The 11,946-nt window shown below is 44.2% G+C and overlaps 1 pseudogene; it reads left to right on the top strand.

Moving 5' to 3' along the window:
* The first annotated feature begins 6,073 nt into the window (after positions 1-6,073).
* On the top strand, positions 6,074-6,801 carry LOC121011987 (PRELI domain-containing protein 1, mitochondrial-like; annotated as a pseudogene).
* The last annotated feature ends 5,145 nt before the right edge of the window (positions 6,802-11,946 follow it).

Below are 11,946 nucleotides of genomic sequence, written 5' to 3'. Positions count from 1 at the left end.
GAGAGAGAGAGAGAGAGAGAGAGAGAGAGAGAGAGAGAATCTTAAGCAGGCTCCACACTCAGCATGGAGCCCGATGTGGGGTGAGATCCCATGATTATCAAGCTCTGGGAGGGCAGGAAATGGATATGACACATTTCTGAGTCAAGACACCAAGCCCAAGATCTGGCACCGAGCACATACTCAGAACATTTGTTGATACCAAACTTCCATTCAGACACTTCTAGTGATGAGGAGCTCACTCTTTCCCAAAGTAGCCATGCCTTTTCTTTGGAGAGGGCTATGTTACCTAGGTGACCATCTGCCTAATGGGGGACAGACTATCCCTAGCCTATGCTCCTCCTTCCCAACACTCAGCTTGTCCACTCACATTCTGCAGAGAGAGGCTCAGGGCCTAGATGATCCCAGTGATAACTGGGACTTTGAGCTTTGATTCTGGGTGAAACACATAGGCTGCTTCTAGATGTAAACCTAAAGCTTTCATGCACCATTGGTGGAAGTCTAACCTGGCACATTTTGAGAGAGCATTTTTTGAAATTTAAAATATAGGGGCCCCAGGGTGGCTCGGTTGGTTACACGTCCGACTTCGGCTCAGGTCATGACCTCACGGTTGGTGAGTTTGGTCCCCCTGTCAGGCTCTGTGCTGACAGCTCAGAGCCTGGAGCCTGCTTCACATTCTGTGTCTCCCTCTCTCTCTGCCCCTCCCCCACTCACACTCTGTTTCTCTCTCTCAAAAATAAACAAACATTAAAAAAATTAAAAAAAAAGAAATTTAAAATATGTATACCTATCAGTCTTGTAAGTCATTTCTCTGAATCTATTCTGTTCACACAAAAATAGTAATTGTAGTGTTGTTTGTGGCAGCAAAAAATTGAAAATTACCCAAATGTCCCTCAATAAACTATCTACAGTTAAATAGGCTATCTACAGCCACACAATGGGAAACTGGAAGGCAGTTTTTTTATGAGGTAGGTAGGTCTATGTGTCTATGTGTATTGACATAGGTAGAACTCAAGTCGTATTGCTGAGTGGAAAATGTGAGTGTTCAGGACAGAGTATATAATATGATATATTTATGTAAAAACAAACTTATAAGCAGTAAAAATCGGTACATCCTAAAGCCTATTTGGTAATATCGATCAACATTTAAAATGCTATTTAAACTTTTCAAATAACCTCACCTGACTAATCCCCACTAATAAATGTTCATCTTATGAATAAATATGCAAAGTAATGGATGCAAATATTAATTGCAGCATTATTTGTAATAATAAAATATTGAGAACAACCTTTCTTTCCACAGGGGAATTGACACACATTGTGTATAAATACAATGGGATACTATGCATGTGTAAGAAAAAAGTGAGGCTACTGATAAGGAAAGGTCTGCAAAATACACTGTAAAGTGAAAAAAAAAAACTAGGTGCAGAACAGTGTCTCTATTTGTGTGAAAAATACATATAAGTATATATGCACTGGATTTTAACTGCCTAGAATACCTCTGGAAGGAATAACAGGAAACTAGAATTAGTGTTTGCCTCCAGGGAGGAGACTGGATGGTGGGAACAGGGGAGGGAGGGGCACCTGGGTTTTACTATATTCCCTATTGAACCTTTGGAATTCTGAACTATGTCCCTGTAATTAAGTAAATGAAAAAATGTAAAGCATAATTCTAAAACTAGAAGCAAAGCAAAACAAGCCCAATGAAACAAAACACTCCATACACACACACACACACACACACACACACACACACACATATGTATATATATAGTAGAAAAAGGGAATGAGGGGCACATGAGTGGCTCAACTGATTGAGCATCTGACTCTTGATTTTGGCTCAAGTGAGCCTGGGTGGCTCAGTCAATTAAGCATCTGACTCCTGGTTTCAACTCAGGTTGTGATCTCATGGTTTGTGGGTTCAAGCCCCACATTAAGCCCCACATCAAGCCCCACATTGAGCCCCGCATTGAGCTCCGTGCTGGCAGTGTGGAGCCTTCTTGGGATTTTCTCCCTTCCTTACTTGCTTGTGTTCTCTCTCTCTCTCAAAGTAAATAAATAAACTTAAGAAAAATATTCTCCCTCTCTCGCCCTCCCTCTGCCCCCTCCCTTGCTTGCCTTCTCCCTCTGTCTAAAAAAAAAAAAAAAAAAAAAAGGAAAAGATACACTCCCAATCAGGGGCAGTGGTGGAAAGTCTCTTGAATTGGATGATGGATGGTCAAGGGACTTTAACTTTATCTTGATTGTTTGAATTTTATACTTACAATGTTTTTAATTACAAAATCTGTTTGTTTCAATTTACATAAATTGTTGCATCATTTAAAATACATTTTAATTTTAAAAAGTAGAATTCAAATGGATAGAATTCAACTACCCCAAGGCAAAAGAGCGAGGCTGAAGCTGACTCTCCTTCTTCTGAGAGAAGGATTCATATCATGCCCTTTGTCCCACCTGCCCTCCCCCAAGGAATACCTTGGCTCAGAAAGAGGCTGAGCTACTCCCAGCATCATTCCAAAGAGCCTCTCCTGTCACCTCTCATGCACTTGACTCCCTGTTCCCAGAGTTCTGGGCTGAGAACCAGAGCCAATTAGCTATAGGGTCATATTTCCAGAGTCCCCATCGATGTGAGGTTGAACAGGGCCAGCCTAGGAAAATTGGGACATCTGGCTCCCACCTTTTACCTCTCTGTGCATTCCCTTCAATGCCCTGCTGCCCTGTTCCCACCTCCCAGTCTGTGTTTCTCAGTCCATTCAGTGGAGAGTGCAGTGAAAAAACCCAATCAACTAGAAGTGTAGGGATTTAGTGTTCCTAATCTCTTAACTAGTTGTATTTTAGGAGGCATCTAAACAGGGAAATGCTTAACTGTGAGGGAGGAAGCTATAATGGTGGAATTTCCGGTACCAGTGAGGAAGGGATCCTAAGGTAAAAGGGCTTCCCTATCACTCTTGAGTCATGTTGGTTGTCAATGCCATATAGTGCTTAACAGCTAGATGGCCTCTAGAGCCAGGCTAATAAGATTCATATCCCAGTCTATCACTTAGTAGCTGTCAAGCCTTGGGCAGATAATTCAAGCTCTCTGTGCCTCATTTTCCAAGCCTACAAGACGGGGATAATAAGAGTAGCTCCCTTATGTGATTGTTCTGAAGCTGTAATGAAATATTACATGAAAACCATTGAGAATACCTCCTGGAACATAGAAAACAATCAATTAACATTAGCCGTGGTTGTTATTACTTGTACAAATAATTTTTCTTTCTTAAGGACGGAACTGAAACACTTTGAAGACCTCTGCAGTAGAAAAATTAAATCTGTCAAGCTAATAAATCACTCTGATATAGAGCAAAGAGGTAGTAGTCAGTAGCTTTTTAATCCAACCTAAGTCAGGAATGATTTTGAGACAGAGGAAATTCTTGAACAAAGGCCTAAGGAAAATGATGTTATGATCGAAATCTGTGACAACTTCATTTCAAAGATGGAAAACATCTTATCTGAGGGTTATGAACTGCTAAACTTCCCCTTCTCAAATGAGTTGGTCAATGTTGGTTTTGTACATGTAGGTCAGTGGTAACATTGGACTTTCTTAAATAAATTGAGTAAGTATATTTCTATGTTGCTTCTTTTCCTTTTTTTCCTTTTTAAGCCAACTTTGCTGAGGTGTAATGAATTTTGACACCATGTAACCACTCCCACAGTCAAAATATAGAGCACTCCATCACTCCAGAAAATTCCTTTGCTCCCCTTTGTACTCAGTCGGTCCTTCCACCCATCACAGGCAGCTATTGACCTGCTCTCTGTCAGTATACATCCTCCTTTTGCCTGTTCTGGAAGTTCATACTAATGGTATCATATGATATGTACTCTTTAGCATCTGGTTTCTTCTGTTCAGCATCATATTTTGAGGTTCATCCATATTTTTACAGGTATTATATAGTTCATTCCTTTTTATTGCTAAGTAGTCATCCATCATATGAATAATACTGCAATTCTGTTACCTTTATATACTAGAGTTTGAAAATAAAGGTTGACTGAGTTTGAACTCTTGGAGAAGAGAGTGAAGGGGTAAGAACTGGAAATGAAAGCTTCCGGTGTCTTTCCTGTCCCTTTCACTCACTCATTCTATTATCGTGGGTAAGCCCTTCCCCCTCATCCACACTTCAGTTTCCTCATCTGTAAACCTAGCGCGCTAGATTATCTGTAAATAACCATTCCATGCAATCCCATTACAGGTAGAAGGGTTTCTTCTCCCACAAGAAGGTACATTTTAAAAAATGTTTATTTATTTATTTTGAGAGAGAGAACACGTGCACGAGAGAGTGCGTGCATACACAAGTAGGGGGAGGGGTTGAGGGAGAGGGAGAGAGAATCTTAGGCAGGCTCCAAGCTCAGCTGGGAACCTGACTCAGAGCCTCAACGCAGGATCACGACTTGAGCCGAAATCAAGAGTCAGACACGTGACGGACTGAGCCACCCAGGCACCCCAGGAAGACACATTTTTTTTAAGACCCACAAGTAAGGTCCTACCCCCGACAGAGACCCAGAGAATTCCTCTGGAAGACAGGGAGAATAGAATCCATACAAAACCAGACAAGTAGATGAAGAACAAGCAGGAAGGCCCAGGTAAGTTCAGGGATTGATCAGTAAATATTTACAACCTATTCAGGGTCTCTATCCCTAGCTTTTCTACCCAAAGATCCCATTGGTAGACTCATGGCTTGAATCAAGGGAATCAGGCCAGGAGGGTTTTATGGAGTAGAAGGAGTTCTGAGGACCTCTGAGAGCAGGTCATGGTGAAGGGCTGAGGCTGCCATTCTGGGCCCAGAGGTTGAGTGAGTAGAAAATCAAGGGAAAGGGTGGTAGGAAGAGCTTGGTCAGAGAATGAGTCAGTATCTTTCAAAGATCCCATACTCCATAATCCAAATACTCCCATAAGCCAAACAAATCCCAGGGCCCCACATGGCCCAGGCTTAGCCTCCAATGTCACATTCAAGAACTGCCATGTAAAGAATAAATTGTTGAAAACAAAGCAAATGATCAGCTACAGGGAACTGATTGGACAACTTCAGTCTATCCATACTATGATATAATGTAATACTATGTGGTTATTAACAAAGAATGAAGAAGTACTATGTACTATTAGGGACTGATCTCCATGTTATATTGTTAAGTTAAAAAAAGCAAATTTCAGGGCGTCTGGGTGGCTCAGTCGGTTGAGTGTCTGACTTCGGCTCAGGTCATGACCTCGCAGTTCGTGAGTTCAAGCCTCACGTCAGGCTCTGTGCTGACAGCTCACAGCCTGGAGCCTGCTTCAGATTCTGCGTCTCCCTCTCTCTCTGCCCCTTCCCCGCTCATTCTCTGTCTCTCTCTGTCTCTCAAAAATGAATAAACATTAAACATTTTTTTTTTATAAAAAGCAAATTTCAGGGGTGCCTGGGTAGCTCAGTCGGTTAAGTGTCCAGTTTTGGCTCAAGTCATGATCTCACAGTTCATGAGTTTGAGCCTGCATTGGGCTCTGTGATTACAGCCCAGACCTGGAGCCTGCTTCAGATTCTGTGTCTCCCTCTCTCTCTGCCCCTGCCCCACTCACACTCTGTCTGTCTCTCTCAAAAATAAATAAACATTAAAATAAATTTTAAAAAAAGCCAATTTCAGAACAGTATGCACAGCTCTCGTTTGTGTTCAAAATGGGGTGATCACATATACATATACGTACATACATATCCATATGTATAGGTAAAGAATATTTCCAACACTTCACACAAGAAGCTGGGTAACAGCAGTCACCCCTGAGGAGCAGAAGTTGATTGGAGGGTGCTGGGGTTAGAAATGAGAAGGAAACCTATATCCTTTTATTCTCTAGGCTTTTGAATTACGTGCATTTTAATCTATTCAGAAATGAATGAAAATGTATTAAATCCAAGAACAACAGTCCAGCTCCCAAAAGTAATTTTAAAATGGCTCTAGGCTTGTGGCCAGACAACCCCTCATGGCCAGGGCTGCTGCTTGTGCTTGGGCTGGGTGTGGTGCCCCCACCCCACCCCCCACCCCCCAGCACACACCCCCACCCCGGGTCAGGAAGATGGTGAAGTATTTCTGGGCCAGAGCTTGCTTGCTCCACAGTTCCTGGGACCAAGTGTTGGCTGCCTTCCGGCAGCAGCACCCGAATCCCTATAGCAAACACGTCTTGACCGAAGATGGAGTGCACCAGGAGGTGGCCCCTGACCCAGTGTCTCCTGACCAAGACCAACAGGATGCCCTGCTGGGCAGAGCGACTGCTTCCTGCCAGTGTTGCTCCCTCGGTGTACATCCTGGAGGATTCTGTTGTGGACCCACAGAACTAGACCATGACCACCTTCACCTGGAACACCAACCAGGCCCAGCTGCTGGTGGTGGAAGAACTATGTGTTTACTGTGTGAACTCTGATAACAGCGGCTGGACCAAAATCCGCTGGGAAGCCTGGGTCTCCTCCAGCTTATTTGGTGTCTCCCAAGCTGTCCACGAATTTGGCCTTGCCTGGTTCAAGAACAATTGTGACCAAGACTAGGAAGGGCTTTGAATACATCTTGGCCAAGCTGCAAGGTGAGGCTCCTTCCGATCCCCTTGTTGAGACAGCCAAGGAAGCCAAGGAGAAGGCAAGGGGGAGAGCACTGGCAGCTACAGAGGAGGCCAAGGACCTTGCCAGCAAGGCCGCCACCAAGCAGCAACAGCAGCAGCAACAGTTTGTGTAGCTAGCCCAGGCCCTGGTGTGGTAGGACACCTGACCACCCTGCTCAAATCCCTCCACCTTTTCCCTCTTGTGCTTTATTATTAAAAGTCAACCTCCAGCCCTTTCTATTGTCTGGGTGGTGGGTTGGGGATGGGAGTCCCATTTGGCATTTATAGGGCACCAGGCCCGTTACCCATGTCTGAGTCGGGCCTGCTCATTCCCACATGAGGCAGTTGATGACGGGCACAGAGAGATGCAGTGACTTGTCCAGGATCACAGACAGAATGCAGGTGCAATGGTAAAAAATGCTAGACTGTAAGCTCCCTGAGGGCAGGGACCTTTGTTGCATTCTCTCATGTGTCCCAAGTACCTGGAACAATACCTAACACAAAACAGGCACTTTTTTGTTGACTTAAAAAAAATTACTCTAATATTTATTTATAATTCTTGAAAGACATCAGAGGGTCTGTAATCCAGGTCAACACTCTTTAGAATCTCCTGTGTTCTCATTAACCCTCTCAAGCCACATTGTTGCCTCTCAGTGCCCCTCACTCACCAAACTTGTCACTTTCCATCAAAACTTGTCCCCTGAGGCCCTTTCCCGCAGCTTTGCTTTTCTTTTTCCTCCCTACCTTACCATTCAGTGTCTGTCATCCTGTTATCCTACTTTTGTGTCACACACACACACACACACACATACAAAGCAGTCAGACAAAATAAAACTCTCCTTAGAAAATCATGGGCAGAAGACAAGAAAGCAGACAAAGGAATTCCCCATTAATGCCCTCATTGTACAGAAACAGAGACCCACAGAAGGACAGAAAGTCACCCCAAATTACATAGCAAGTCAGAAGCAGAGCCAAGACAAAGGTGCAGGGCTCCTGATTTGAAATCATATTCCAGGGCATTCAACCCATTTGTCCTACTCAAGCTTCTACTCATCCTTCAAAGTATACCTCAGATGCCCTGTCTTCCCTGAAGCCTTCCTTGAATCTCTCTCTCTCTCTCTCTGTTTTTTTTTTTTTTTTTGGATTCCCCTAGCATCTTGTCTTACCCACTGTCATAGCCCCTATCTCCCTGTTTTATAATGTCTCTGATTATATTTCTGATTACACTGAAAGAGATTCTCAAGTATAGAAAAGGCATCTGTCTCCCAGAGAGTAACTAGTCATTACTGAGTGTGATGAATTGAAAGTGTATAATGCTCTAAGGACAGGCAGACAATATGTTTTGGGGGCTGTGAGAAGGGAGAAGTTATTTCTTCCCAAAGAGATCTTGGAAAGCTTCCTGGAAGAAGTGTCTTTTGGCTGATATATACCTAGAGTTGCATCCCACATATTGAAGTTACTTAATTTCAAGTATATGACTTTGGCAAAAGAAAAAAAGATAGAAAAAAATGATGTTTTCCCATTTGTAACACTATTATGAGTTTTACAAAAATATTTGCACGAAGACAAAATGTACTAGTTGGGGGTGCCTGGATGGCTCAGTTGGTTAAGCATCTGACTTCAGTTCAGGTCATGATCTTGCAGTTTGTGAGTCTGAGCCCCACACTGGGCTCTACACTGACAGTGAAGAGCCTGCTTGGTATTCTCTCTCTTTCCCTCTCTCTTTGGCCCTCCCCCACTTGCTCTCTCTCTCTCTCTCTCTGTTTCTCTCTCTCAAAATAATAAATAAATAAACTTTAAAAATACCTTTAAAAAAAAGACAAAATGTACTCGAGTAAGATTAGTAACTCATGCTGTCTCTTGATTTTCATGCAAAAAAACTTTTTGAACACATGTGTAGAAGCCTTCTATAGTTGTGTTACAAACTTCCACAAACTTAGGGGCTCAAGACAGCACTTACTTATTAGCTACAGTTTTATTAGTCAGAAGTCCAGGCACAGCTCATTTGGGTTCTCTGCTCAGGGACCCACAGGGTGAAATTGAGGTGTTGACCACCGTGTCCTCATCTGAAGACTCAAATAGGGAAACTTTTTCTTCCAGGCTCCCTCAGGTTGTTGGCAGAATTCATTTCCTTGCAGCCATATTATTAAGATCCTTATTTTATTGCTATCTGTTATCTGGGGGCTGCTCTCAGCTTCTAGAGGCCCCTCTTGGGTCCTTGCCATGTGGCCCTCTCCAAAACATGGCAGTTTGCTCCTCCAAGGCCAACATGGGAATGCTGCTTGAGAAAATGATTTTATGTTAGGTAAAGATACTGTAAAATTTTCACACATAGGCTTTGTAATTTTTACACTATTTATTATTATATGTGCACAGATGTACATCCAATATTTCTATACACTGCTATATATACAGAAACATGATCTTGGGCCTCAGCAGTCTGAGACTCAATTTCCTCATCTGTAAAATGGGGATAGAAACGCTGTCCATCCTGGAGTGTGACAGGCATACAGTAAATGCTCAATAAATATAAGCTGCCAATTACATTAATAAAGAATTAATAAAGAATAAAGAGGGTCTAGACACATGGAGATTAGGTAGGGGGAGAGGGACGGGCCCCCTAGGAAGAGGAAACTGCGAGAGCAAAATCCTGGAAGCAGAAAAACTGGTGGTAGCTTGGAGTGTGGTCATTTGCATGGTGTGTGTGTGTGTGTGTGTGTGTGTGTGTGTGTGTTGACGGAGAAGGCCAAATGAGTGGGTGAGGGCAGCTTCACTCACCCCTCGAGTCAGTACTTACTGAATGTTTACTGTGTACCAAGTACCGTGAGAGCATGCCTGGTCTGCCTTGTGAATTGCAGCCTAGAGATGGTAGGGAGCCAAGGAGGAGCTATGAGCAGAAAAGGGCGGTGGTCTGAGCTGCAGGGAGCCCATCTGCTCCTAGAAGAGTGGCTGCCTCAGCAGGGGGGGAACCTTATTGTCTACTTTCTCCTTCCCAGCCTCAAAGCTGGAGGGATGCCACCATTTCCTTTCAAAAGTTCTAAATGTGGGAATTCATGCAGGGCATTCACACCAGAGCAGCTCACTTGGGTAATTGTCTACACTCAAACATACCCAAGGAACCCCAAAGTCACCACCCCAACCTCAAATCATGGGCAGGTGGACTAAAACCAAGCCAGGCATTTCACTTCCTGTCACCTGCCTCCTCTTCCTGAAATGAATCCTGTCCTGACTATTCCTTCCTCCAGGGAGGACAAACAGACACAAACAAACTCGGATGCCTGAAGGTTGGGACTGGAGATACCATTTAGGAAGCATGAGGCCAGCCACTTTGCAGATGGGAAAACTGACAAAGAAAGTGATTTACCCAGGAACCCAGGCAGTGAGCCCAGGATAGAACCAGGAGTGAAATTTGGATTTACTGACAATCAGGCCAAGGTGTTCACACACACACACACACACACACACACACACACACACACACACACACCATCCTCAATTTAAACACCTCTGAGTTGGACAACAAACCTATCTGAATAGAAATTCTGGATATATGGCTCCTGGTTAAGGTACAGAACATTTGGTTTGGGAGGAGTTTGGGGATTATGTCTGCCCTAGTTGGCTTTCCCAATTAAATTTTTTCCCAGTTTCTTGTACCAGTAAAATGGAAAGAAAATTATCTACATAGAGGGTTGTTGTGAAGATTAAATTAATTATTGACATGGGTAAGGACTTAGAATAGTACCTGGCACATAGAAATCCCAATAGTATCATAATTAATCTTCTCATTTAACTGTAGTTCTGGGACTAGTGGAGGGCAGGGAAGGGCTATGCTTCTGAGTGATCAGGACTCCTGATTTTGACTCAGATTCCAAGCTACCTGTGGTCTTTGTCTCAGCCTTGCTGTCTATCTGAGAGGGGAAAGGGAGAAGGGATGAATGGTGAGGCAGTTCTCCAGCGGGCTCATATCTTCAAGTACACACAAGGTCTGTGAAAGACACACCCAGGCTGACACATCTGACACATCTCTGTCCTTTGAAGTGGGGGGCCCCAAGCCATTGGTGAGGCCCCAGGGTTTGGTGAGGGCAAGCCTCAGGCCCAGACAGGAATAGAAGGATGGCCTCTTGACCTCCAATCCTGGAGCCCATAAAACTGGGAAGGCGCTTATATCTGAGCAGGGATTGGATGGGTATGGGCATCTGTTAACTCCGTGGGTGTGAGTTCATGTGCATGTGTGTATGTTTGTACACGGATGCCTCCATGTGTATGTGAAGACATCCATGTCTATCCAGCAATGGCAGTCTCTAATTGGAAATAAGTCTCCAGGATTACCCCCAGCATGGTGCCCACTGCCTCTTTTTACAACCTTCAGGTCCAGACCAGGGTCCCAGAATACTAACCTCCCCCACTCCTTTGCCACCAGGTTCAATAGATAGCTCTGCTGGTCTACAATTCTAAGCAGGTAACTTGACCTCTCTGTGCCTGTGTGCCTCAGTTTCTCCACCTGTAAGATGAGGAGTTTGGATGAATTAAGATCTGAGGTGTCCTCCAACCCTGATAATAAATCTACAGTGCAGAGGGATGGGTCCTAGGGGTTTCAGGAGAGGATACCGCTACTTCCATGGGTACCTCTGATTCTACAGAGAAATGGAAGACTGGGATCTGCCCTAGCAGCCTGTACATGGGGTTCAGCCAAAGCTGGGAGCAGAATCTAGCTCATCAGAGTGTATGCCAGAGGCCCCTTCCCTGGGCTTGAGAAATGAAAATCCTGTGCCCAACAGAATGCTCCCTACACCAGGGTCCAGGATCCAGGTGAAGATTCCTATACCAGCCACCCTTCTTGAGCTGTAAATGCTGAGCTTTTGATTGGAGTCTACTCTGCCAGTCCCAGCATAGGCTGGGTGGGGGTAGTATATGGACAGAGATTACGCCCTTGGGATGCCAACCATCCATTTAGGAACACACACACACACACACACACACACATTTAGTCATCACTACTTCTTGTTTATTGAATAAATGACTGTCCATCAAAGTAGCTCTGGACACATGGGTGGGGAAGGCTACCTGGAGGAAGAAGGTGTGAGTAGAGTCCTGAAGACAGAAAATATATGCATTCACAAAGGCCTGAAGAGGGCATTCCCTCAAGAGGGAAACAGCTTGAGCAATACCACCCACAACTGTGGGAGAGTGTTAAGGAGACAGAAATTTGACATTAGCACAAGCTGCATACAGGAGAAGTGGGGATGAAGCCGGAGAGAGCTAGGACTGGTTCATGGAAGGCTGAACAAATTAACAAATGCTGTGTTAAGGGGTGTGATACGTTGGGTGCCACAGAAGTTTTTAGAAGAGGCAAATGG

The sequence above is a fragment of the Herpailurus yagouaroundi genome, unplaced genomic scaffold (assembly GCF_014898765.1).
Source record: "Herpailurus yagouaroundi ecotype Mexico unplaced genomic scaffold, PumYag 196, whole genome shotgun sequence".
NCBI lineage: Eukaryota > Metazoa > Chordata > Mammalia > Carnivora > Felidae > Herpailurus > Herpailurus yagouaroundi.
Note: the sequence above shows the minus strand (reverse complement) of the source record. Positions and strands in the feature narration are given on the sequence as shown.